Here is a 25,916-nt window from a genome sequence, read left to right as displayed (position 1 = left end):
CTCTACATTGGGGAGACTGGACGCCTCCTCGCAGAGTGCTTCAGGGACATCTCCCGCACCAATCAATCCCACCGCCCTGTGGTTCAACATTTCAACTCCCCCTCACACTCTGCCGAGGACATGCAGGTCCTGGGCCTCCTGCACCGCCGCTCCCTCACCACTCGATGCCTGGAGAAAGAATGCTTCATCTTCTGCCTCAGAACACTTCAACCCCAGGGCATCAATGTGGACTTTACCAGTTTCTTAATTTCCCCTCACCCCACCTTACCTCAGCTCAGCAATGACCTCGTGACGTGTCCTACCTGACAATCTCCCTTCCCACCTATCCACTCTACCCTCCTCTCTGACCTATCCCCGCCCCTCCATTCACCTACTGTACTCTTTGCTACCTTCTCCACAGCCCCACCCAAACCCATTTATCTCTCCACCCTGGAGGCTTCCTGCCTCTATTCCTGATGAAGGGCTTTTGCCCAAAACGTCGATTTTCCTGATCGTCAGATGCTGCCTGACCTGCTGTGCTTTTCTGATCTAAATTCTGGTTTCCAGCATCTGCAGTCCTCACTTTTATTTTATTGATTAACCTGCCTAGTGGCTGGTCTTAGAGTCATAGAGATGTACAGCATGGAAACAGACCCTTCAGTCCAACATGTCCATGCCAACCAGATATCCCAACCCAATCTAGTCCCACCTGCCAGCACCCGGCCTGGTCGGTTCTCAAATAAAACAAATGCTTTAGAAATACTTAAGAAACAAATATTTCCAAACTATCTTGAAGCTTTAAAATCCACATCTTCCTACGTGACATATAAATTTCCCCCAGAACATCAAACAACCATTAAGAGTATCTTGCAGCTTTTTCAAAAGAGTGCAAATGAAAGCAGCATTTAAGCTTAACAGTGTTGTAGTCCAATTATGAAAGCACTTAATTAAATATATACAAACCCTTCTGATGTAAATCACGTGCATCGATTGTTACAAAAACCCGTGATAAGATAAAACACTGACTTGGATCCTGAATCAATCAGTGATAAAGCTTGCTGTAATCTGAAGTGTGTAATCGCATATAATTCACAGAACAATGTCAGCATTACTGTATTTGAGGTGCTAAGCAAATGTTTATTTTGGAAAAGTACTGTTTATTTTACAGACTTTTATTATTCGTATGGAATAAATTACTATTCACAGTATTAGGTGTCTACAGTAATAAAAAGGTTCCTTTCAGTTTCAGTTAAATGCTAGCAATTTTAATGTGGTCACATTCTGACATGGCCTAAGTATGAATTGCATGTTGAATGAACCATGACTTGGCTACATAATGAACAGTTCATTCACGGCTTTCAGGGCGTGGAATAGTTCAATAAGCCTGAACTTATTGCTGGAATGTAACAATTGATGTACTGATCTGTCCCGTTTCTGGATGGAGCAGAAGTGTTTTCACAAGGCTCAAGTGTTGGATACAAATATTTTCATAAAAGGTGTTTCAAGATATTCCATCATTATCACACGGTGTCTGTCAAAATGAAGCTACTTGTACTGCAGGTACAGGAATGTTCACAATTGAAGACAATTGACTGGAGATGAACATTTCTTCTGCAGACCAGTATTGTATGTGAAGGGCTCTGTCTCCTGGATTAGATTTAAACATTTTAAACAGTCAATAATAGTTTTTTTACGATTCTCCACTAATCAGCTACTCCTTATACTTTATGTGGTATAGTTTTGCAGCAAGATGGGCTAACTTTCCACTCAATAACTAGGAAAGAGAGTGTGATCAAATATACTAAGTATTCGGAAAATTTTTCACAAAGGAGTTTTTTTTGGAAGAAAGTATTGTGCTCTGGCGTCAGGAAGAATGAGGAGACATTTTCAGGGATTCCCTTTTGTTATTCAATTCTCCCCAGCAAATTCCCCTTTCTAAACTTGGCTCAGTCGGTGCCCAGTACTCAGGTAGTTAAAATGAACAAACCACTGTATAACATGAAAAGAATCTGCGACTCTACTCCCTCCACACAGAAAAAAAAGCTGCCATACATGTACCCTAGGAGGAAAGTTCAACATTGGATTGAGGGAAACAAAATCCGAGACAGTGACTGCATAACCCTACCCAAACTTCCTTGCGGTTACTTCTCAATTTTACCCATGATCCCTTTAAGTGGGGCTGTCAATATGATGGAACAGGAGGCCTCATAAGTAGTCACAATGAGAAAGTGGGCTGAAGACGTTTTCACAGAAACATGACAATTCATAAAAGCCAAACAACCATCACATGTAAAAAATAATCTAAGCTGCCCTTCCTTGTAAAAATACTCTTCATCGTGTTCCTGAACCATCCAAATCCATACACAAACATTCAATCCCTTATACACTTTCCCAGGCCATCCAAGTCTGCTACACATTAAAACCCTCCTGTAGACAATATCAAAAACCACGCACAAAATACTTGAGGCCCATATGTTTACACATTCCTCGTATATGCACTAAATGCTTAACATCATTTCCACCCTAAAAAGGTGACATAGTCTTATGGTGCTCCCAGGAGTAGGAAGGAAGCTGTCCGGGAGGAATGGAATTGGTCAGGGAGACTAAGTGCAAGATTCCGATAGTGGGATGAAGCTCCTGGAACTTTAAAGGCGAGTTGCAAATCCCAACTGTAAGTGATGGGAAGCTCTTTTCTAGCTCACAGATGCTGGATAAAAGGCTAGCTCACCGGAATTAAGTTCCTCTTCCCAATTAGGTTTTGCAGATGAGAACAGTGTGGACACTCAGAGCCAGCTGTGTGTATGATGGCTGCATCTGGGGAAAAAATGAGGACTGCAGATGCTGGAGATCAGAGCTGAGAGTGTAGTGTTGGAAAAGCACAGCAGGTAAAACAACATCCGAGGAGCAGGAGAATCGACGTTTGTCGGTCAGGGCTGAGAGATAAATGAAAGGGGGGGTGGGGTTTGAGGAAATTAGCTGGGAAAGCTATAGGTGGATGAAGGTGGGGGAGAAGGTGATACGTCAGAGGGGGTAGTGATGGACGTGTCCGGAGGGCGGTGCCACATTGAAGGCTTGGCACTGGGATAATGTCGGGGAAGGGGAAATGTGGGAGCTGTTGAAATCCACATTTATCCCATGTGGTTGCAGGGTCCCAAGGCGGAATATGAGGTATTCCTCCCCCAGGCATCTGGTGGTAACGGTTTGGCGGTGGAGGCGGCCCAGGACCTGCATGTCCTTGACGGAGTGGGAGGGGGAGTTGAAGTGTTCAGCCATGGGCCGGTGGGGTTGGTGAGTGCGGGTGTCCCAGAGATGTTCTCTGAAATGATCCGCAAGAAGACATCCTGTCTCCCCAATGTAGAGGAGACCACACCAGGTGCAACGGATGCAGTAGATGACATTGGTAGAGGCACAGGTGCATCTGAGAAGGCCAACTCTAACCGTTAGAGTGAGTAACTATTGCTCTGTCCGCTCTAGCAGAGATAGTGGAGAGGGTGGGGGGGTTTCATCAGTTGAACATCTCACCCAGGGGACTGCCTCTTGAACAGTGCAGGACTGTGTACCTCATTGATTGGCAAAGCTTCAGACTGGGAGATGAACCCAGGGCCTTGTGACTCTGAACTAAGTGCTCTACCCATTGACCCACAAAGTACCATTAAGAACCAGAATGGACACATTAAGTGAGTTTACAGACAAAGGCTAGTCTTAGAGCATGTAATTGGTAACCTTGTTCTAAATAAGTTATCAATTTTAAACATCACTACTGTGTTATTCATGAATACTTTGTAGACTAGCTCTGTGAGTCGAGGTGGTCAAATGCTTCTGTGGATCACACTGACTCTGATAAGTACCAGAAGCTGTGTTTGCAATCAATCTTCAGGGTCACGGAAAATTCCTGAATACCCAGGATACTAAATCGCATGAAAAATTCTGTTGAAACAAATAGCAGATGTGTAACCTCATTCTGTTTTTACAATAGCAGAGAAGGGTTTCCTCTGCATGCTACCTGTAACAACACTGAAAACGCATTCTTCAGAATGAAATTAACAGCTTTCTCACACATTATACTCACACAGAACAACCTACCCTGGTAGCAGAAAGGGCTTCATGTCTTGATTATGGTCAAAAAGGACTTTTTATGATAAAGAAACAGACCTGGTGAACTGGAGTAGCATTTCAGTAGCAAGGCATTGATGTCTGAAATTTGTACAGTAATATGTGGGCTGAATTTTCAAATTGGCAAAGACTAAGATATTTTAAGCATTTCTGCAGCTTATAGTGCACTCAAATCAACCTAGCCAAGAACAGCAAATTCATTTACAGATGGCAACCAATTATTGTACAGCTACAACAATCACAGGTTAGCACCTGAACAAACAGGAAATGGGGAACTTGACCCTTTAACTCATTGTGTGGGAATTAAGGCACCAGTAAATAGCAATTACAGTAGGAGGTGATCAAAATGGGGAGAGGTAGTGAGTAGAGTTGGAACGGGTATCTAGGTTAAGGGCAGAGATTTTGAATATAATTTCCATAAACAATCAAGCATAGAAAAATAGGAAACACGCAACAGAAAAATTTCATTAGATATGACCACAATCAACTACCTGAGCACAATAGCAACAGGTCACAGAGCTCTCCAGCCTAGCAGAAGGGCTTCCATTAAAATGATATGGACTTACTGGAGGAGATGCAAAACCAGACTGACAAGATCTGAGAGATTGTAACCATCAGCTCCTTTCTGTACCAGCGAGGAGCAGTAAGCTAATATGGGTTTCTGAAGTTATGAAAGAGTTTGTTTGAAAGGTAAATGCACAGAAGGGATTTCTGCCTGTGTGGGGAGAATAGAAACAGGGGACTAGAGATTGACCAGATTGTGCAACTGTCTACCACTCAGAGAAATTGAAGCATGGAGACACTAAAAAGGAAACATGTAGAGAAATGAACAGGAGGCTTTGTGGATAATGAGATGAAGAGGGACAAGTGAAGGGTCATGTAGAGCATAAACATTGTCAAACAAGGGTCTTCTGTAATATTATGTCAACAATAACAGAATCAGTGATCCTGAATTACCAAGTGCCCAAATACACAAAGTTGAACACAATTATTACAAGCTATAGTCTACAAAAACTAATGTGGCAGATAACAGCAAGTAGACAGAAGCACTTGTATAAGGTAAACTGCAAGGTCATTTTACAAAATGCTCAACTTTTATGGAGAATAGCATCTTCATTTATTTGAAGCCTATTAGAGAGTAGGTTGCAGTAATTGCAAAGTGAAAATACAAGAAGATAAATACAGTCCTTAACATCAATCTAACCCTTAATTATTTGGCACCTCCAATGGACCAACACACCCTCTGAACACCAGAAGTGGCTATTCCCCTGACTGAGAAAACAGAGGGAAAAGGTATTGAGCCAGGTGAATAATCCTTTCAGAGAATGAGTAGGAGGGGCCTAATTGCCTTCCCCATTTTATAAATCCTCATGTGTTGATCAGCTGACATGATCTTGGTTTTCATTTAGGCTTATCCACTGAATTACCTATACTGGAATTTTAAATTTAAGATTAAAAAAATCTCTGCTAACTGCATGAAATTGTGAGCAAACATTAACTTGTACAGAGATTTATTTTAGAAACATTAAATCTAATTCTATTTTAAGTCAAGAATCTTCACAAGCATCACTTATTGGAAATAGCATCCAAAACAAAATTGCAAAATTAACTTTATAACTGGATAAAACATTCTCTGTAACAAATTAAAAATCAAATTTGACGCTGTATTGGAAAGGAAGAAATTGTTAAGTGTGGACATATTTAAGACATGTTCCACCTATGCTGTTAAGATACTGAATCAAACATTTTTTTGATGCTTATGTAATCAGCTAAATCATAAATGAACCGAGAATCCCCATAATTTACTGCGTTTCAGCAGGAAGGGAATATTCATTGAAGTGAAAGTCAATTTGATCACAGAGGATATCTAAAATGGTGGTCCTCCACTTTCAAGGACCACCATGATCCTCAAACCCTGGAGAAAAGCACACAATGCTGGTTTCTGTGAGGTCAAACAAGATTGTTCATAATAAGGGAGCCCAACAGGATGTCAGAAAATGGTTCACTGACATCAAAAAGACCAAAGGAAAACACTGCATTCAGATGTGTGCCTTGTGTTGCTACTGGACGGGGGAGGGGAACACACCTACCTTGAGAGCACTGGTACCTGCTGTGGCTTAGAGTGACAGAAGTGTTCTTTAATGGAGAACTTGTAAGAATCTGGAAACTTATGACACTGGTGAAACCACCAGGGATTCTGGTAATTGATTCAATATCAATTCAAGTGAAACAATCCATTAAAGCATGCTACTCAAAGTATTCCGAAAGCAATTGAATGCGCAATGCCAGGTGACATTTTCATTCTTATCTTTGACCTTAAAAACTGCATGGATGTCGATCATCCCTTCTGGCTTTTACACCATAGCATTGCCACTTTATTGCTGTAAGAAACTGTTACTTCATTGTATTATCCCAGGCACATACTATTCACTGAAATTCTCTGCAGGAATCTCAGTATTACAATCATATGTCCGTATTCTAACCAAAATCCTTGTAATCAATGTGCAGGTATTTTGATGGAATTGATCTGGTGCCAAACAATATCATACACAGTTTCCAGAAAAGCCAAAATGAATTTTGATCCCTTCAACTTATGTACACAAGGATTTAATATTCCCTTGAGGGCGCAATGTGTTGTGCAGCTTAGAACACGGGGTAACACACCCACTAAAAACACCTTTAATTATGAAAACCAAAGCTATACTTAATATGATGCAACATGAATATAAATACTTTAAAAAACAGAGCTCTAAAGCTGAAAACCTTACAGGGGAGGAATGGACTGAGTAAAGAATGACTAGATGGGGAAACTTTGAAGCCACTTGAAAAGCCATTGTTATATTGTTGTGATCTCATTGTCAGACTCCATTCAAAGTAACTAAGCAATCAGCTGCTTTCAGTTGAAGTTTGTCACTGACCCAACACAGATGGAGCTGGACTTACATTAAGTTATGGAAACTCAATAAATGTGAAAAATTACAGCATCCGAAATGAAAGGTATCGCTAACATCAGAACAAGCAAGCTAATTAACAATGAGTGTTGAATAAATGAATACAGAAATCAAAAGTCATTGGTCAAGAATTCTTTCCGTGGGAAGGTAAGAATCAACTTACAGCATGGGTGAGAGTTAGCGTGCTGGTTGGTTTGCAACGCAAAGTAACACGAACACTTCTGGCACTGAATGATTCAAAAAAATCTCAGCCATTCATAGAATATGGGCACTGCTGGCCAGGCTAGCATTTATTTCCCATCCCTAATTGCCCAGAGGGCAGTTAAGAGTCAACCACATTGCTGTGGGTCTGGAGTCATGTGTAGGCCAGACCAGGTAAGAATGGCAGCCTCCTTCCCTAATGGCCATTAGTGAACCAGATGGGTTCTTCCAACAAAAACTGAAATTGCTGCAGCAACTCAGCAGGTCTGAGAAAAGGTCACTGGATCCTTAATATTAACTCTGCTTTCTTCCTGAAGATGCTGTCGGACCTGCTGAGTTCATCCAGCAATTTATATTTTTGGTTTCAGACTACCAGTTTTATTTTGGGTTTTTACCCAAGAATTTTGTTGTTATCATCAGACTCTTAATTCCAGATCTTTACTGAATTCAAATGTCACCATCTGTCAGGGTTGGACATGCACCCAAGTTCCCAGAACATTATCCGGGTCTTTGGATTAAGAGCCGAGCAATAATCTCACTAGGCCATTGCCTCCCTGTAAAGGTTCTACTGAAAGACTCTCCTTCTCAAACTCTTGCCTTACCTGAGACAGGATGGCTACAAGGTTTAACTGCGATTCTCGTCTCGCTCTCTCAAATGTGAGAGTAGCCTTATGGTGTGGTAGGACTATAGCGAGTTAGCCTTTCATTTTCATTTTCATTAGAGAACATAATTGACTTGTGGTCATCTGATAACTCCGAGGGCACAGGTGTTGAGGATTGATGATTGTCTAAGTATGATTAGAATCACTTCATTTCTTTAAGCAGGGAGGAGAGAGCACATTGAGTAGAATCTATGAGTTGTGGTGACGGTCAACAATTTGTGAAGCAAGGCTCATGATTGAATATTCAGAATTGACCAACGGTAGGAGGGGGCTGTGAGAGAATTAACCTTCCGTTATTCCTCGCTGTAGGTTCCTAATACTTAGCATGGAAAAACAGATTTTTCTTCATCTCTGAATGACCTCATGTTCACCTATTTGATTGTATATTATTCTGTATTCCAGAGTGCAATGCTGGCATTGTCTCTAGTACCGCAATGGCAGATTCTTCAGCCAAAGCTGAAACAAACAAAATTAATTCAGCTATTTTAGCCTTGGGATCAGAGTGCATTCTGACCAGGGGCTACCCTCTGCTAGATTAAGCGTAATGTATTGAAATAGACTGAAAGGATACTTTCCAACAAGTTGTTTAGCAAATTGCCCAGCATTCATCTGGAATAATCCTATTCTGTTGTAAAGGATTACTCTTGTTATGAATTCCTTCTTTATTCCATCACTTTATGCAGCAGGAGCCAGTATTTGGTGAATATTGTAACATTCCGTGGATAGACAGTTTCAAAGGGTTGCTATGTTTGTTCCAAAATATTAGTTATTTTCTCAGAACAAGATTTTCAAATCAGTCACCCAAAACAGTTCAGGAGCCATGAAAGAGCAGTTCTGACATCACGGTTAATTGGAGTCAGAGAAGGAAGGGACAGAAGCAATCTGCCATAAGGAAAGAACTATTTAGATGCTGAAAAGGCAACTGAACAGCATTTAATGTACACGGTTAGCGATTCACTGAGAAGTAAAGAGTAGTTGAATGGCTTTGTGCTTTTAGAATGCAGGATGAGGGTCTTGGTGTTAATAGGTGGCTAAGTGTTTTAGTCAGGGACCTGGAAAATCCTGAAAGTTGTGGAGGCTCAGGGAAAAAAAAATGCGTTACCATTAGGTCAGTGCAGGTGTGAACAAAGAAGGTGCAAACCCATGTGCACCCTTTTCTTCATTAACGTAGCCACACCAGAGCTCAGGAAGCAGACTCAGGGATGAGATTGATTTGGTGCATTTAAGTGCTGAAGTGCAGTTTCCAGAATCCAGTGGAGTGTAGCCCCATGGAGGGAAGGCTCAGCACCAGAACATGAGTAGCCATTGGCACAGTCCATGATGGAGCAGCTCTCAAGGGAGAGTCAAAGCCAGATTATCGAAGTGAAGAATTGTAACCTCTGTGGGGGATTGCTGAGAAATCTGTGGGTCAATTGCAATTGCAGTTCTGGTTTATCTGTCACCAATATATACCCTATATCTTAACATTCAAAGCTTAATATTTTTATCTATCTTTGCACAATCAAAGCGTTTATTTTGTCAATAATTTATGCATATTTGTTGAGTAAGTTTTATTGGTAATAAGCCATTTATTCTTTGTTGTCTAAAGAAACCTGATTGACATATTTTGAGTACTAAACCAAGAACATAAAACCTATACAACTAGCTATATCACCAAACTAGCTCAGTTTAAAATTTGTTATGAGCAATGAAGGAGTAGAACTAGAAAGGAAACAATGACCCCTCCAATATCAATCATAACACTCGGAATATTTGAAGCCACTGCATTATATTATCCATAAAGAAATTGCTGAAAAAAGACATTTTGTTGAAGCTTTTCACCTTGCACCCATCAGGACAACTGACAAGAATACCAAAGTTAAGTGAAAAGAACATTTATACTGCATAGAAGGAAGGTGCTGATTGGTTGCCAAGTGGACACTGATTAGTTGCCAAGTGGACACTGATTAGTCGTGGCATTGCCATGCAGTGTGTCCAGAAAGCTACACATATTACATTAGATTGCCTACAGTGGAAACAGGCCATTTGGCCCAACAAGTCCAAACCTACCTTCCAAAGAATAACCCACCCAGAACCCTTTCCCTCTGACTAATGCACCTAACACTATCGGAAATTTACCTGACCTGCACATCTTTTGGCCTGTGGGAGGAAACCGGAGCATCCGGAGGAAACCCACGCAGACACGGGGAGAATGTGAAAACTCCACACAGACAGTCACCCGAGGCTGGAATCAAACCCGGGTCCCTGGTGCTGTGAGGCAGCAGTGCTAACCACTGAGCCACCGTGCCACCCCTGAACAACTAATGCCATCCATTAACATTCATGTTCTGAAGAAGGTCTCTGGATTTGAAATGTTAACTGTTTTCTCTCCACAGATACTGCCAGTCCTGCTGAGTTTCTCAACACTTTCTGGATTTGTTTGTTTCAGATCTCCAGTATCCACAGTGCTTTATTTTCTATTAATACATAGGGCCCTGACTGTCGTAGACATGAAGAACATAAAGTACACACAGTGCATCTGTTTTATTCAACAAATAGTGACAAGTATTCTATGGTTCATCAATACTTTGGCCGAATCATCCTGACTTGCTCAAAGTTATTCCAGTCCTATATTACCAAACAACTATTCAGAAATGATATTCTTGTAATTATATGATCAACACCATCAATTCTAATGTACTACATTATTAAAAATTCTAGCTTTTTTTGTATTCTTCTATGGGATATGGGCATCACAAGCAAAACCAACATTTGTTGCTCATCCTGGGCTGCCTTTAAGAAGTTGAGCTGGCTTCACGCAATCCACTTGCTCGAGGTACATCCATAATACTGTTAGGGAGGGAGTTCCAGAACTTTGACCGAGTGACAGTGAAAGAACAGCGATATATTTCCAAGTCAGGATGGTGAGTGGCTTTGAGGGGAGCTAGCAGGGGGCGGGGTTCCCATGTATCTGCTGCCTCTGTCCTTCCAGATGGAAATGGTTTTGAGTGAGCATTGGTGAATTTCTTCATTGCATCTTGAAAATGGTACGCATTGCTGCTTTTCAGTGGGAGCCAAACTGATTTGCAGTGAGCAGGTTATTGTTGAGTAGGTGCTGTTTGATAGCATGTGGATAGCATCTTCAATCAACGTTTTGGCAATTAGATGAGAGTTTATGGGGCAGTAATTGGCTGGATTGGAATTGTCTTGCTTTTTGTGTAAAAGACATACCTGGGCAATTTTCCACCATTGTTGTAATTGTACTGGAAGAACATGGCTAGGGGAGCAGCAAGTTCTGGAGCATGACTTCAGGGCTGTTGCTGGGACATTGTCAGGGCCCATAACCTTTGCTATATCCAGTGCCTTCAGCTGTTTCTCCATATTACATGAAGTGAATCAAATCAAATTGGCTGGAAATTGGGAATAAAATGCAGAGGACCTAGGAAGAAGTCAGGATGGTCCATTCACTCGCCATTTCTGGCTGCAGATTGCTGCAAGTGCCTCTGCCTTATCTTCTGCACTGATGTGTTGGGCTCTTCCATGATGGAGGATGGAGATATTTGTACAGCTTCCTCCTCCAGTTATTTGTTCAAATGCCCACCACATATTCAGGACCAGAGGTCATAGAGTCATAGAGATGTACAGCATGGAAACAGACCCTTCAGTTCAACCCGTCCATGCTGACCAGATATCCCAACCCAATCTAGTCCCACCTGCCAGCACCAGGCCTGTATCCCTCCAAACCCTTCCTATTCATATACCCATCCAAATGCCTCTTAAATGTTGCAATAGCACCAGCCTCCATCACTCCCTCTGGTGCTCATTCCATACACATACCACCCTCTGCGTGAAAAAGTTGCCCCTTAGGTCTTTTTTATATCTTTCCCCTCTCACCCTAAACCTATACCCTCTAGTTCTGGACTCCCCGACCCCAAGGAAAAGACTTTGTCTATTTATTCTGTCCATACCTCTCATTTTTAAAAACTTCTAGGAGATCACCCCTCAGCCTCCGATGCTCCAGGGAAAACAGCCCTGGCCTAGTCAATCTCTCCCTATAGATCAAATCCTCCAACCCTGGCAACATCCTTGTAAATCTTTTCTGAGCCCTTTCAAGTTTCACAACATCTTTCTGATAGGAAGGAGACCACAATTGTACGCAATATTCCAACACTGGCCTAACTAATGTCCTGTACAGCTGCAACAGGAGTTGGGAGGTAATGTAATTAGTACTCTGACCAATAAAACACCTTCTTCACTATCCTATCTACCTGCAACTCCACTTTCAAGGAGCTATGAACCTGCACTCCAAGGTTTCTTTGTTCAGCAACATTCCGGAGGACCTTAGCAATAAGTGTTTAAGTCCTGCTAAGATTTGCTTTCCCAAAATGCAGTATCGCACATTTTTCTAAATTAAACTCCATCATTGGCCCATCTAATCAAGATCCCGTTGTAACCTGAGGTAACCTTCCATCATTTCCTGTTTTTGAACTGTTCAATATTAAACAAAAGTCTGATTTTACAGGTTAAAAGAATCAATGATTTAAGATTCCACTGAAATAATAAATAATGGCAAACATATACAAGGAATAAATTCTGAAGTAAGTTAATAGCACAAAACTAAGTAGGGCTGTGTGTGCTAAGGGAATTGTAAACAGACTTCAAGGGGAGTAAGAAAAATTGAGTGTGTAGACAAATTCACAGCATGTAACATGGAGGAGTGTGAAGTTGCCATTTTGACAGAACAAAAAGCACAGCAGAGTATTATTTAAATAGTGATACAGTGGGAAAGATTAGTGTACAAAAAGGACCTAGTGTCCCTGTACACCAGAAAACAAGCATCAAGGTGCAGCAAGCAGTTAGAAAGGTAAATGATGCGTTGAACTGCATTGCAAGAGGGTTTGAGTATGGAAGCAACGAAGTCGTACTACGGCTGTACAGGGCCTTGGTGAGATCATATCTAAAATACTTTTAGTCTCCTTATCCAAAGTATAACTGCAACAGTAGGAATGTAGCAAAGGTTCACGAAATTGATTCCTGGGGATAGCATGCTTGTCAAATGAGGAAAGATTCAGTTGACTGGGCCTGTGCTTACTGGAGCTCAAAGGAAAGAAGGCTGATTGCATTGAAATGTTAAAATTCTGACAGGACTAGAGAAACTGAATGCAGGGATGACATTTCCCCTGCCTGGGGGTGTCCAAAGCAAATGGCCATGGTCTCAGCATATTCAAATCGGCCATTTTGGACTGGGATAAGAAATTTGTCAGAGGATAGTGAACCTGTGGAATTCTCTATCACAGATGCCTGTGGAGGCCAAGTCAACAAATATGGTTAAGAAAGAAATTGATAAATTACTGGATTCTCAAGGTGTAAAGAGGTACAGGGAAAGAACAGGAGTATGGTGATGAGTTAGAGGTTCAACCATGATAATGCTAAATGGTGGAGCAGGGTCAATGGGCAAAATGCTTCTGCTTGCTATTTTTCTAGTTATGCTAGCACAATCCAAGTCATAGAGATGTACAGCAATGGAAACAGACCTTTTAGTCTAACTCGTCCATGCCAATCAGATATCCTAACCTAATCTAGTCCCATTTGACAGCATTTGGCCCATACCCACTAAACCCTTCCTATTCATATATCCATCCAGATGTCTTTTAAATGTTGCAATTGTACCAGACTCCACCACTTTCTCTGGCAACTCATTCCATACACATACCACACTCTGTGTGGAAAATGTTGCCCCTTAGGTCCATTTTAAATTTTTCCCCTCTCACCCTAAACCTATGCCCTCTGGTTCTGGACTCCCACACCCCAGGAAAAGACCTTGTCTATTTACCCTATCCATGTCCCTCATGATTTTATGAACCTCTAAGGTCACCCTTCAGCCTCTGTCGCTCCAAGGAAAACAGCCCCAGCCTGTTCAGCCTCTCCCTATATCTCAAATCTTCCAACCCTGGCCACGTCCTTCTAAAGTTGCCGCAGCATCAAGGGCCTGTACTGCGCTGTAATGTTCTATGTTCTAAATCTTTTCTGAAAACTTTCAAGTTTCACAACATCTTTCTGATAGCAAGGAGACCAGAATTATACACAATGTTCCAAAAATGGCCGAACCAAAGTTCTGTATAGCTGCAACATGACCTCCCAACTCCTCGACTCAATGCTCTGACTAATAAAGGAAAGCATACCAAGCGCCTATGCTATCTACCTGTGACTCTACTTTCAAAGAGCTATGAACTTGCACTCCAAGGTCTCTTTGTTCAGCAACACTCCCCAGGACCTTACCATTAAGTATATATGTCCTGCTCTGATTTGCCTTTCCAAAATGCAGCACCTCACATTTATCTAAATTAAACTCCTTGGATCTGATCTGTTAGTTGTGGAATTGTTTAGCTCTGTCTATTACTTGCTGCTTGTGATGTTGGCACCCTGTAGCCCTGTGCTGTTGCTTCATCAGTGTTGATTCTGGCATGCTCTCCCACCCTCTCCATTGAACCAGGATTTATCAGCTGCCTCAGTGGTAATGGTAGAATGGCCAGGATTATGAAGAACACAGAAAGCAGAGAAAGCCATTCAGCCCCTTCAGTATACCTATGTCAATATGATCGTGGCTTTATCTGTATTCATTCTGTCTGAACGTCTTGGTCTTTGGCAAAAACAGAAATTGCCGAAGAAACTCAACTGCTCTGCAACATCTAAGGAGCCAGAAACAGAGTTTTTGTTTCAAGTCTAGTGACTTTTCTTCAGTTCTGGATCTGCAGTTCTATGATTTATATTATTGCCTTGCTTTTTGCTTGAGTAGTCAATATCTGTGGACCTCCTTTGAGATAACTGCAGCTTTTTGTAAGAGAGAGTTTCTCACTTGGGCCCTCAGTAAAGAGACGGTTTCTGATCTTCTCTCTTGGATGACTGGGCACTCAGTCTCAAGTTATCCCGAGACTCTTCAACCAGTGAAACAGCTTTCTCTTTCTCTACCCTATCAGGTTCTGCACGGATCCTTAAATATCTCAAGCAAATTATCCCTTAACATTTTATATTTTCAGAAATGCAAGCTTGTTTGAAAAATGCAGTATTAACATGCTGCTAGTTTGTGGAGCACACTTAAATCATACAATCCAAACTATTTTGAAGTAAAGTCCTGGTGAAGAGAGATTATCCTTGGAGAGGAACATTAGTATCTCAACAATGTAAGTTATATAAAGTCATAGTTTAATATTGAATTATATATTTTTAAGTTTCTTAATTAACTTTGTGAAAATTGTAGTTTTTCTGATTTTCACATTAACTCTGATATTTTACCTAATAGTTATATCGCATGTTGCTGATTACTAACAGCTCATGTGGTTTTATACATAACATATCTGCACATGAAGCCAGATACATTTCTAAGAAGCACCAGGGATGAAATTTGATTTCGAGATGATCATTAAATGAAATTGCAAAGGTACATAAGAGGCTCACTAACTGTGTACACGAGACAACGTTGCTCTTATGATTAAGTGCAGTGCAGAAATGATCCATTGTTTTTCGATATGTGAGACTATCAAACATAACCTGTTTGAACCTATATCTCTAGACAGGAACAGGAATTATAAATCAACCTTAGTACATCAAAATATAAACAGAAAGGAGAAACCCAGCAGGTCTGGTAGCATCTATGGACGGAGAAACAACTCGCAAAGGAAGGTCACTGGACTCAAAACATTAGCTCTGTTTCTCTCTCTGTAGATTCTGTCAGACCACTGGAGTTTCTCTTTCTGTTTTTGCTTCAGCATCTGCAGAATTTTGCCTTTATTGAAGAGTCCAGTTACCTCAACCCAGACACTTTAAATTGAGAACAAGGTCAGGAAAAGCCATAAAGCAGACAGGAGATATGTCAGCCAGCACGGTATGTGGAACATGCATAGTTCACCCCAAATAAATTGGAAATGACTTGCTGTGCCAGTAAAAAGTGCATGGAAATGAAACGTATCACAAGGGACTATTATAAGCAGATCATTGCAGCAATATTTACAACACCATATAGTTTTAATTTGTTACCTTACTTTGAGCTTTTAAGAAACCAGCCAGACCTTACATTATTTGATACATCAAACCAGGAACACTCAAAGGGAATATTCTTTGTAACTAAGACATGCTTTGTAAATCTGGTTATTGCCCAGGTTAGCAGCAATGTTGTTTTGGACATTGTCACAACATGTCACATGCATGACAGTTCTCACATAGATATTTCCGTTGATCAATCCGTGCAGACTGTCAATACCTGAAACAGTTTTCGTGAACATTTCCTTTCACCCAGTTTAAGATCAATGGGAGACAGATGACATTCAGCTCTATAATTCTGAAGATCATATTGGTTATGGGTTGAAAATGTTAAACTGTGCAACCTCATCAGATACTAGCTTGAACAGAATGGAATACCATGGCCAACCAGTCAGTGAATGGGTTCCTACTTACTCAGTGCTCACAAAACCAATTTCCTACCTTCAACACCCGTTTCCCACTCCAGCTCAGGCTAACTTTGTGTCTGCCCCACACAACAAACAGACAGATGTTTATGGATGGATATAGAACAATAAATGGATTTGATATCACAGAACATAACCAAAAGAACCTGTCTGCTTAAAGCTGCAGTTTAATGTGGAGACAGTTTCCCTGATATCTCGGAGGCCATGAAGGCAGGATTTACAAGAGCTGATTGCAATAATTCACATGAGACGACTAGTAGGTGACAAACATATGAGCTGCCGTTTTGAACTGCTACAGACCACTTGTTGTGGATAGGCCCATGAAGCAACGTTCCTGGTTTTCACATCAGTAACATATCTACAGTGACGCCCACGGTGAGTAAGATTGCTGGAAGTTCCCCAAAATCCTCCCAAGTCGTCTATGATGCACCGGACATTGTGCAGACGTACCCTGCATGACTAATGTCTCCATCACATTCACAACCTCCTGCACCTCCTTCTTTCATTAAAAAGACTTCCAGGTGAGGTCTGAAAAACAATTACTGCAGCATCAATTGAGTGTTTCATGGTAAAATCACAAGTGTTCTATTGTTCATGAAATAAATCTCAGAAGTAACACAATTTTTTTTTATACAATGCTTTTCCAAAATGAGAGCTTACATCAGATTGTGACGATGCATCATTATGACATCCTTCATCATTGCTGGGTCAAAGTCCAGGAACTCCCTCCCTAACAGCACATTGACCGCAGCGGTTCAAGGAAGTAGCTTATCACCACCTTCTCAAGGGTAAAGTTAAAAATCACACAACACCAGGTTATAGTCCAACAGGTTTAATTGGAAGCACACTAGCTTTCGGAGCGACGCTCCTTCATCAAATGGTTGTGAACTGATCAAGGAGCGTCGCTCCGAAAGCTAGTGTGCTTCCAATTAAACCTGTTGGACCAATCTGGTGTTGTGAGATTCTCAAGGGCAATTAGGGACAGGCAATAAATGCTGGCCCAGACAGTGAACCTCACATCCTATGAATGAATTATAAAACTTTACACAACATCTATGCTTGGTTTTCTACAACAACGTGGAAGTTCCCTTGGTGACCAGAAAATGGGAGCTGATGGCCTGGTGACATTTTCACTGGACTGAGGTAATGTTCTGGGGACATGGTTTCCAGACTTGCCGTGTTAAATGGTAGAATAGCAGGACAAATACAGGGAAGTATTATCACTAAACAATTCATCTAACATTCTGGGGATCAGGGTTTGAATCCCACTGTGGCAGATGGTAGACTTGGAATTCAACATAAATCTGGAATTAAGAGTCTAATGATGACCATGAAACTTCTATCGATTGTTGGGGAAAATCCATCTGGTTTACTAATGTTTTTAGGGAAGGAAACTGCTGCCCTTTTCTGGTCTGGACAGTTATTAAGGACAGGCAATGAATGCTGTCCTGGACAGTGACACTCACATGAATTAAAAAATAACACATGGGATGTGAGCATCACGGATTAAGCCAGCATTAATTTCCAGAGTGCAGTTAAAGGTTAGCCATATTGCTATAGGTGTGGAGTCACATGTAGGTCTGACCAGATAGGGGAGATTAGTGAATCAGCTGTGTTTTTAACAATCAATAGCGACAGCTACATGGTTGCTATTACTTTAGCCTTTAAATCCAGATGTTGTTCAAATTCCCACCATCTCCCATGCTGGGATTTGAAACCAGGACATCAAACTGAGGTTCTGGATCACGGTCTCTACCATCACCTCCCCTTATGACTCCAGACCCACAGCAATGTGGTTAACTCTCAAATGTCCTCTGGGTAATAAATACTGGCCTAGCCAGAGGTTCCATGAATTTTATTTTTAAACTGGAAACATTGAGACAATCAGTAATTTGGCAAAAGTCCAAAAGAACTGCAGGTGCTGGAAATCTGTAACAAAAACTGCTGAAAAATCTCAGCAGGTCTAGCAGCACCTGTGGAGAGAAATCAGAGTTAACATTTCAGGTCCTGTTCTGAAGGAAGGTCATTGACTCAGAAGGTTAACTTTGATTTCCCTCCACAGACCTGCGGAGTCACTGGGCAAAACTACATTCAACCCCAAAGCAGCATGAAGCTCATGAGTCAGCTCATAACCTCACAATGGGCTGATACTATGAGGAATGCAGCTTAATTGCAATATTAAACTGGATTGATAAAAGACAACAGGACCACTCAGTGCTCCACCTCACCCACACTCCCTACCTCAAAAAATTCTTAGACATACTGAAACTCAGTTCAATGTTGAGTGTACCAGAGGTAGTGTGCATCCTTTTTCAACACTACCGACGTCACTGTTAGAGCTTTTTTCACATCTCTCCTCGGCTGTTGAAGAGAGTCACACAATTCCAGCACAAGTAGATCCCAGCACTGGTCACACTGGCCCAAAGACTCAAACTCCTGACTTCAGCGTGAACTCAGACTCCTAGCCTCGGGGTGAAGTTGGGGTTGGAGGCACTGCTATTTGAACTCTTGATTCTCTATTTTTATCATTTATTGTGGATTTCATATTTTTTTATTTCTCTATTTATTTTCCCCAAGTATTTGTACTTAAGAATCCGTACCGAGGTACCTTGGTAAGTGATGACTTGTCAATTTTTCATTGTATTCACGTAAGTATACGTGACAATAAAGCTAATTCTGCTTCTAAACCTTGCCATATTAGAGATGCCATTGCTTGCTGTGATAACACATGCCAACATACAATGCATCTAAAAGTACCTCGTAAAACTTACTATTTTAGCGCAGGGGCTGAATTTATAAATTCTGCAATGCTGGGGAACTGCATGGCTCTCAGTTAGAAAGCAAATCTTGAGATTATACAGAAAACATTGCTGAAAACCTTTTTAAAAAATAGAAAATACAGCTTTCTAAGCATCTAAAAGGTGAAAGGTCTGGCTGATAGATTGGATATGTATTTTACCCCACATCTGATTTGCTGCCATAACACTTTGTTCCAATGCCCCACTGCATCTTCTCTGTATTTTAAAGCAAATTATAAGTGTTTACAGGTTGCAAACTATTAGCTATAATATTCAAAGTATTTCCACACAGCACAATTTTCTCTGAATACAACAGAGTACAAAAAAAGAGCTAATGGTCAGGTGCAACATGCATTTGACTTTCATTCTCAGCCAAGTGTCAAGTACAGAGCGTTAAGTACATCGCTGTCCAAACACAGCACAGTAGCATCGGGATTATAGAACTGGACTAACAGTTCAGAGGGCGAGAGTTCAAATGCTACTACTGTGAAATTGAATTTGACAAATCTGGTAATTAATAGTCTGGGACTGAGGAAAAAGAAACCACCATGAAAACTGCTGGATTACTGTAAAAGCCAACAGGTTGACTCATATCCTTTGAGAAGGAAACTTGCCACCACTACCTCGTCTGTCTGAGCTTAACTCCGAGCTCACGCTTCATGGTTCACAGTCAATCTTCTCTCTCCAGAGCCATAACAATGGACCGACAATAAACATGTCTTTGCCAGTGTCTCATTGCCCATGCCCTGAAAACAAATGACTTTCTTATGGCTTTTATTATTGCTGTTACTCAATCCCCCTAGTGTGCTTAAACCAACAGTGCTGAGAGTTTAAAGCCATTTCATTTAACTGTGATCCAAGTACTTAAGTATTAAAGATATAATTAACTTTTACAGGTTAATGTAATATTTCATCAAACATAAATGTCACACAATTGGAAAGAAAAATACTTGCTTGATGATACATGTGAGCCTTTCAAATACACAGGTGTAAGCTGTAAAGCAAATGATATGTTTAGGTTCAAATAGGACTTGAAGTGATCGTGTATATAGAAAAATAAAAATACACAAACAGAACCCACATGTAGGGATGGCAACTATAGACATCAGAGAAAACATTGCTCATTTATAACAGCTTCAGAATGTTAAATTGATTTAGCCTGACTTCTACTTTAATTGCCATTAGTGTGCATCGTAGAACAAAGTCAGAAGTTATACAACACCAGATTATGGTCCAACAGGTTTATTTGAAATCACAGGCATTCGGAGCACTGCTCCTTCATCTATAACCTGGTGTCATGTAAGTTCAGACTTTGTCCACTCCAGTCCAACACCAGCACCTCTACATCATCATAGACCAGGTTGAGATGCGTAAATCTTATGTTTGGGATAGAGGGGAGGGCTCATTTTTCTCCTTGATAATATCAAAAGCCATGGTATATAAAGAAATAAATCAGTTTGCTTTTGAACAACAGTAAAATACAACAAAGAACTGTGGATGCTAGACATTTGAAACAAAAAGAGAAGTTGCTGGAGAAACTCAGCAGATCTGCCAGCATCTGGGGGAAAGAGAAACAGAGTTAACATTTTCGGTCCAGTGACCTTCTTTGGAACTCCTGGCTCTGACAAAGAGATGGGATTGTGTGCTTCACTGAGGAGATGGGGAAATGATCAGGAATTGACTAGGATTGACAGCAGGGCATAGGTGGGATGTCAAAGGTGGGCTGGCTCACCAACAGTTTTTGTTACGTGCCAGAGGAAGCTCTCTTTCTGATTCCACAAAACATTCTGGAAGTTTTTGGTTTGGTATTTAAAAGTGACCTACAAATGTCCTTTCTTCTACCAATAGTCAGTCTCCTCAAGACCTGGACATTAAAAAGTTCCATCTAGGAGTGGCCACATTAGGGTGGAGAATGGGTGCAGAATCCTGCTTAATACCATATCAAACTCAATACTGACATCTGAATAACACTTACATTTTCAGTAGTATGCACAGTTTAGCTTTGCTTGACACTTTACACGTTTGTTCCAAACCACAAACAATAGTCATGACCACCCCTAGAGATTTTGTCATTGTTACACACATCAACTTTATTGTTAAAGAAGGGTAACAGATTGTTTTCCCCGATCTTGCTCAGTAACATCAGAAACAGCTTCTTTCAACTCTCTTAATTTAAAAGATGTTAGCTCAGAATTTATCCCAGTCAGAAAGTTATGGGTTCAAGGCACTGTGCAAGATTTCAGACTGATCCAGCCTGAGACTCCGATCTGTTCCATTGTTGACAAATAGGAACACATCCCAGCTCCTGAACAACTTGGGCATGGCAAAACCTGGGAACATTGGGTGGGGGATTTTTTAAAAAATCCCATTTTCCAACCAGGTGTTGCACTTCAGGACAAGATTATAGCTAGTGGGAGATGATAAGCCCAGTAGTGGGAGATGATAGGCCCAGTAGTGGGAGATGATAGGCCCAGTAGTGGGAGATGATAGGCCCAGTAGCGTTCATTAACAATCTCACTGTCACTTGATCTTGCCTCATTAACATACAGTCTCCCATCCACCGGATAGAAACTAAGCACCGAGAATTTCCGATGTGAATGTCAGAGAGGGTACCTCATGACTCCAGCTCACTGCCTGTTCCTCTGGGCCTCCATCTTAGATACCCAGTGCCAAGATCTCAAGGTGAACTTCATGGGCAGAGAATGGCATCTCCCCCTGACCACGAACTTTGGCATTTGAAACATACCAGCTTCAACATAACCATCATGGAACGTCGCTGATCCACTGACAGTAGGGTTCTGCATTACAATGTCAAAAACTGAGGCACTGGAAAAGCACAGCTGGTCAGGCACCATCTGAGGAGCAGGAGAGTCGATGTTTCGGGCATAAGCCCTTCATCCTGATAAAGCGCTTATGCCAAAATGTCGACTCTCCTGCTCCTCGGATGCTGCCTGACCGGCAGGGCTTTTCCAGTGCCTCAGTTTTTGACTCTGACTCTCCAGCATCTGCAGTCCTCACTTTCTCTTTCTGCATTTCAATGTTGCACTTTGCTGGGCACTGGCACCTCTGTCGATGCCCAATGTCGATGCCAGGAAGCCTTGGGTGTGCAGAAACAGGTGCCCAGCTCATGGACATGACCGGGGCATCACAAGAATCCTTGGTTAATCTCTTAGCACTCACTCACATTGAGCTTACTGGGGAGCCTCATAGCATTGCTCCTTTGTTTTGCCTCACACTGCCTTTTAGTGGCTTGTTCCCTCAGTCAGTGTAGGCAGGCTCTCAGGATGTCTCCCTTGCATTGCCTTTTCTTACAGACACAGTGCCATACAGCAACTCGCAGCCAATGTCAATAAAAAGGGTGGACATGTTGCTGTGAGATGGTGGGCTTCATCAATCTCACCCACACACCACGGGTCAGAGGCTCACCCGGCAAACTCCCTGTGGCTGTTGCAAATAAAGGCCCTACCTCAAGCTCTAATGGGAGTAGGTCTCAGTCAGATCCTTCAGGCAGGGGATCCCAGCAACAGAACTCTGGGACAGTCTCCGGTCTCAGCCCAGGGGCTCCCGTACGGTCAGTCAGAAGCTGAAGGCAGTCACAGTGGGGGATCCTTTCTTGTAGGGGGTGAGGAGGTAGGTTCAGTTCCAGAGACAAAGTGAGGGTGAGGCAGCAGTGGGAGGATGATGGCATTTTCCCGTCTTGCAAGTTTGGACCAGCCTGGCAGGTTTGTGTGTGATCTCCTCTGCAGGTCCTAGGGGAAAGACGACATCCCTCCTCTTCACCAGCCAGTCCAGAAGGACCTCTAGATCACTGTCAATTTAGCCCCTCCTGCCTGCCATGTCTGACGCACATATCAGGAAGTGTGTAGGGCAACCCCAAGCTGACAACACTTGTCCAGGTGCACAGCACCCTTTTAAATATGGCGATAGTGCCCGAGATCCTGGGATATCACAATGGCGGCGAGGACTTGCACCAATAGCAGGTGGGAGAACCTGACAGATGAGTAGAGACCGCACAGGGGCTTGATAATGAGGCAGGTTTGATATAATATGGCTAGGCCCTGCCAACAGAATCCCCATGAAACATGACGGAAATGACACTTTGCCCACAGAAACAGCCAGAAGCCATCCAATCCTGTTCTGCTATTCAATGGGAGCATGACTAATCTGCACCTTTATTTATCCTCCTGTTTCTGGTTTCCATTTCCCATTATGGTGCAAAAACCATTTCTCAAACTCTGAATTTAACATTTTGTCCTAGATTCCTCCATTAGCAGACAAGCTCTCTCTCCATTGACTTTATCTGTTCCCCCTTCAAGAGTCCTAAACACCTCACCTGACCTTCTAAATTGTTGAGCTGTGGAGAATGGAGGCTCTCTGTTGGAGATGGACCATTGCCCATGGATGCAATTAAGAGCGATCCAGTCAATATTATTTCCTCAACTAACACCACCGCTAACAATCTTAAATACTATTCACCCCAATTACTCTTTCTCAAATTTGTTGGACAAAAACTAGGATAAATGAGCCTTCTGGACTGGCTGGTGAAGAGGAGGGATGTCCTCTTTCCCCTACAACCTGCAGAGGAGACCACACACCAAAATCTGCCAGGCTGGTCCAAAATTGCCAGATGGGTAAATGCCACCATCTTCACTCTGCTGCCTCACCCTCACTTTATCTCTGGAACTGAACCTACCTCCTCACCCCCAACAAGAAAGGATCCCTCACTGTGACTGCCTTGAACATGTGACTGACCATTTGATTGGACTGGAGGCACTTTACGATGTCCAATCCGCACTTTATTAGTACACATTTGCCTAACGAAGGAATGTAATCAAAGATAACAACTGGAAATATTTGCTTTCACGTTTTCCTGATTGTGAGAGGAAGTTCTCCTTTTTAAAGATTGTGATTGTATAATGATTGGGAAATGAATATGTTAATGATGAAGATGTAAATGAGGATGTGACCCTTCCATCAGCAGAGGAGAGTGAAACATGACCTAAAGAGGAATAAAGGGAAACTCTGTACTAGCCAGTGGTAGTCAGTCAGTCAGTCTGTTCAGAGGTAAATGAGTTTACTGAATTACTGGGACTGAAAGAAGCCGACTGGAAGGTATAAATGAGCTGAAGTCACAACGGGCGAGGAACAGCAACTGTCTCGCTGGACAGAACAGCCTTGAAACATGCAGATAACAGACACAGAGGAGAACCAAGTGTCTGGTTTCCTCCCACAGTCCAAAGATATGCAGGTCGGGGTGAATTGGTCATTCTAAATTGCCCATAGTGTTAGGTGCATTAGTCAGAGGGAAATGGGTCTGGGTGGGTTACTCTTCAGAGGGTCAGTGTGGAGTTGCTGGGCCGAATGGCCTGTTTTCCACACTGTAGGGAATCTAATCTAAAAACCTAGAGAACGGAGAATCCAGGAAAGGGATGGTACTTGTGGGATAGTGTCACCCAGCAAACAATGCAGAACCCAACCTCCATGGTAGAGATGAAATTTTAAATTAATACAAAAGAAATCTGGAATTTAAATAAAAGAAGACGACCAGGTAATGACAATGACGATTGATTATCGTAAAGCCCCATTTGGTTCATTAATACCCTTTTAACGGAAGAAAATCTGCCACCCGTACCTGGTCGGGCCTACATGTGACTTCTGCAGGAATGTGATTGACTCTGAAATGCCTTTTGGGCAGCTAGGGATGGGCAGTAAATGCTAGCCTAGCCAGCGGCACCTCCATGTCCTAAATGAATGAAAATAAACCAGGCTGGCTGGAGTAGCATAGCCCATCCGTGTAGGCAGTTGGAAATGTTCAAGAGTAGCTCTTTGCTTCAGGTGTTTGGTGTAAAGATATATGAATTTTAGAACATTAGTATTGAAAGATCTTTGACTTGGAATTTAACCATATTTATTCCTGTAACATTTGTGCCATACAAATGCCAGAAAATATCCATCTCCAAGAAGAGAGTGTGACTAACCACCATTCCTCAAGATTACAAGGAGTTGCCATCACTGAATCCCCCCACTATCAACATCCTGGCTGTTACCATTGACCACTGAACTGGACCAATCATTTAAATACAAGAGGAGGTGAAAGGGTAAGAAGCCTGTGGAAGGTAACTCTCCTCCTGACTCCCCCAAACCTGTCCACCACACACTGGTGAGGAGTGGGATGGAATACTCCTCATTTGCCAGATGGGTGCAGTTCCAACAAAACTCAAGAAGCTTGACACCATCCAGGACAAAGCAGCCCATTTAACTGGAACCACGGCCATAAGTATCCACTCCCTCCAATACCGACACTCAGTAGCAGCAGTGTACTATCTACAGGGTGCCCTGCAGAAATTCACCAGGGCTCCAAACCCATGACCACAAGGACAAGGACAACAGACATCTTGGAACACCACCCTCTACAAGTTCCCTCCAAAGCACACACCATCCTGACTTAGAACTATATTGTCATTACTTCAATGTCATTGGGTTAAAATCCTGGAACTACTCATTTAATGTGTGATTACCTACAGCACATGCACTGCAGTGGTTCAGGAAGGCAGCTCACCACCACCTTCTCCAGGGCAATTATGGATGGGCAACAGCAGGTGACACCCACATCCCGTAATGAATTAAGAGTCATCAGCAGCAGCCCATCATGTGAGTGTTATCATGTTCTTTCAAAGCAGTAACTTCCTGGCTGTTCACACATCTCTGCTAACACATGTGGTTGAACACTTGTGGACAGTTGCTTGGTTTGGGAAGGCAATGGCATCTTTC

At 42.0% G+C, this 25,916-nt stretch overlaps 1 protein-coding gene across 1 annotated transcript in view; it reads right to left on the bottom strand.

The window, feature by feature from the left end:
* col13a1 (collagen, type XIII, alpha 1) overlaps positions 1 to 25,916 on the bottom strand; it is a 230,775-nt gene that overhangs the window by 130,171 nt on the left and 74,688 nt on the right. The window lies entirely within an intron of this gene.

This window comes from Hemiscyllium ocellatum, chromosome 43, assembly GCF_020745735.1.
Source record: "Hemiscyllium ocellatum isolate sHemOce1 chromosome 43, sHemOce1.pat.X.cur, whole genome shotgun sequence".
Taxonomy (NCBI): domain Eukaryota; kingdom Metazoa; phylum Chordata; class Chondrichthyes; order Orectolobiformes; family Hemiscylliidae; genus Hemiscyllium; species Hemiscyllium ocellatum.
This window is presented reverse-complemented; position numbering and strand designations above follow the sequence as displayed.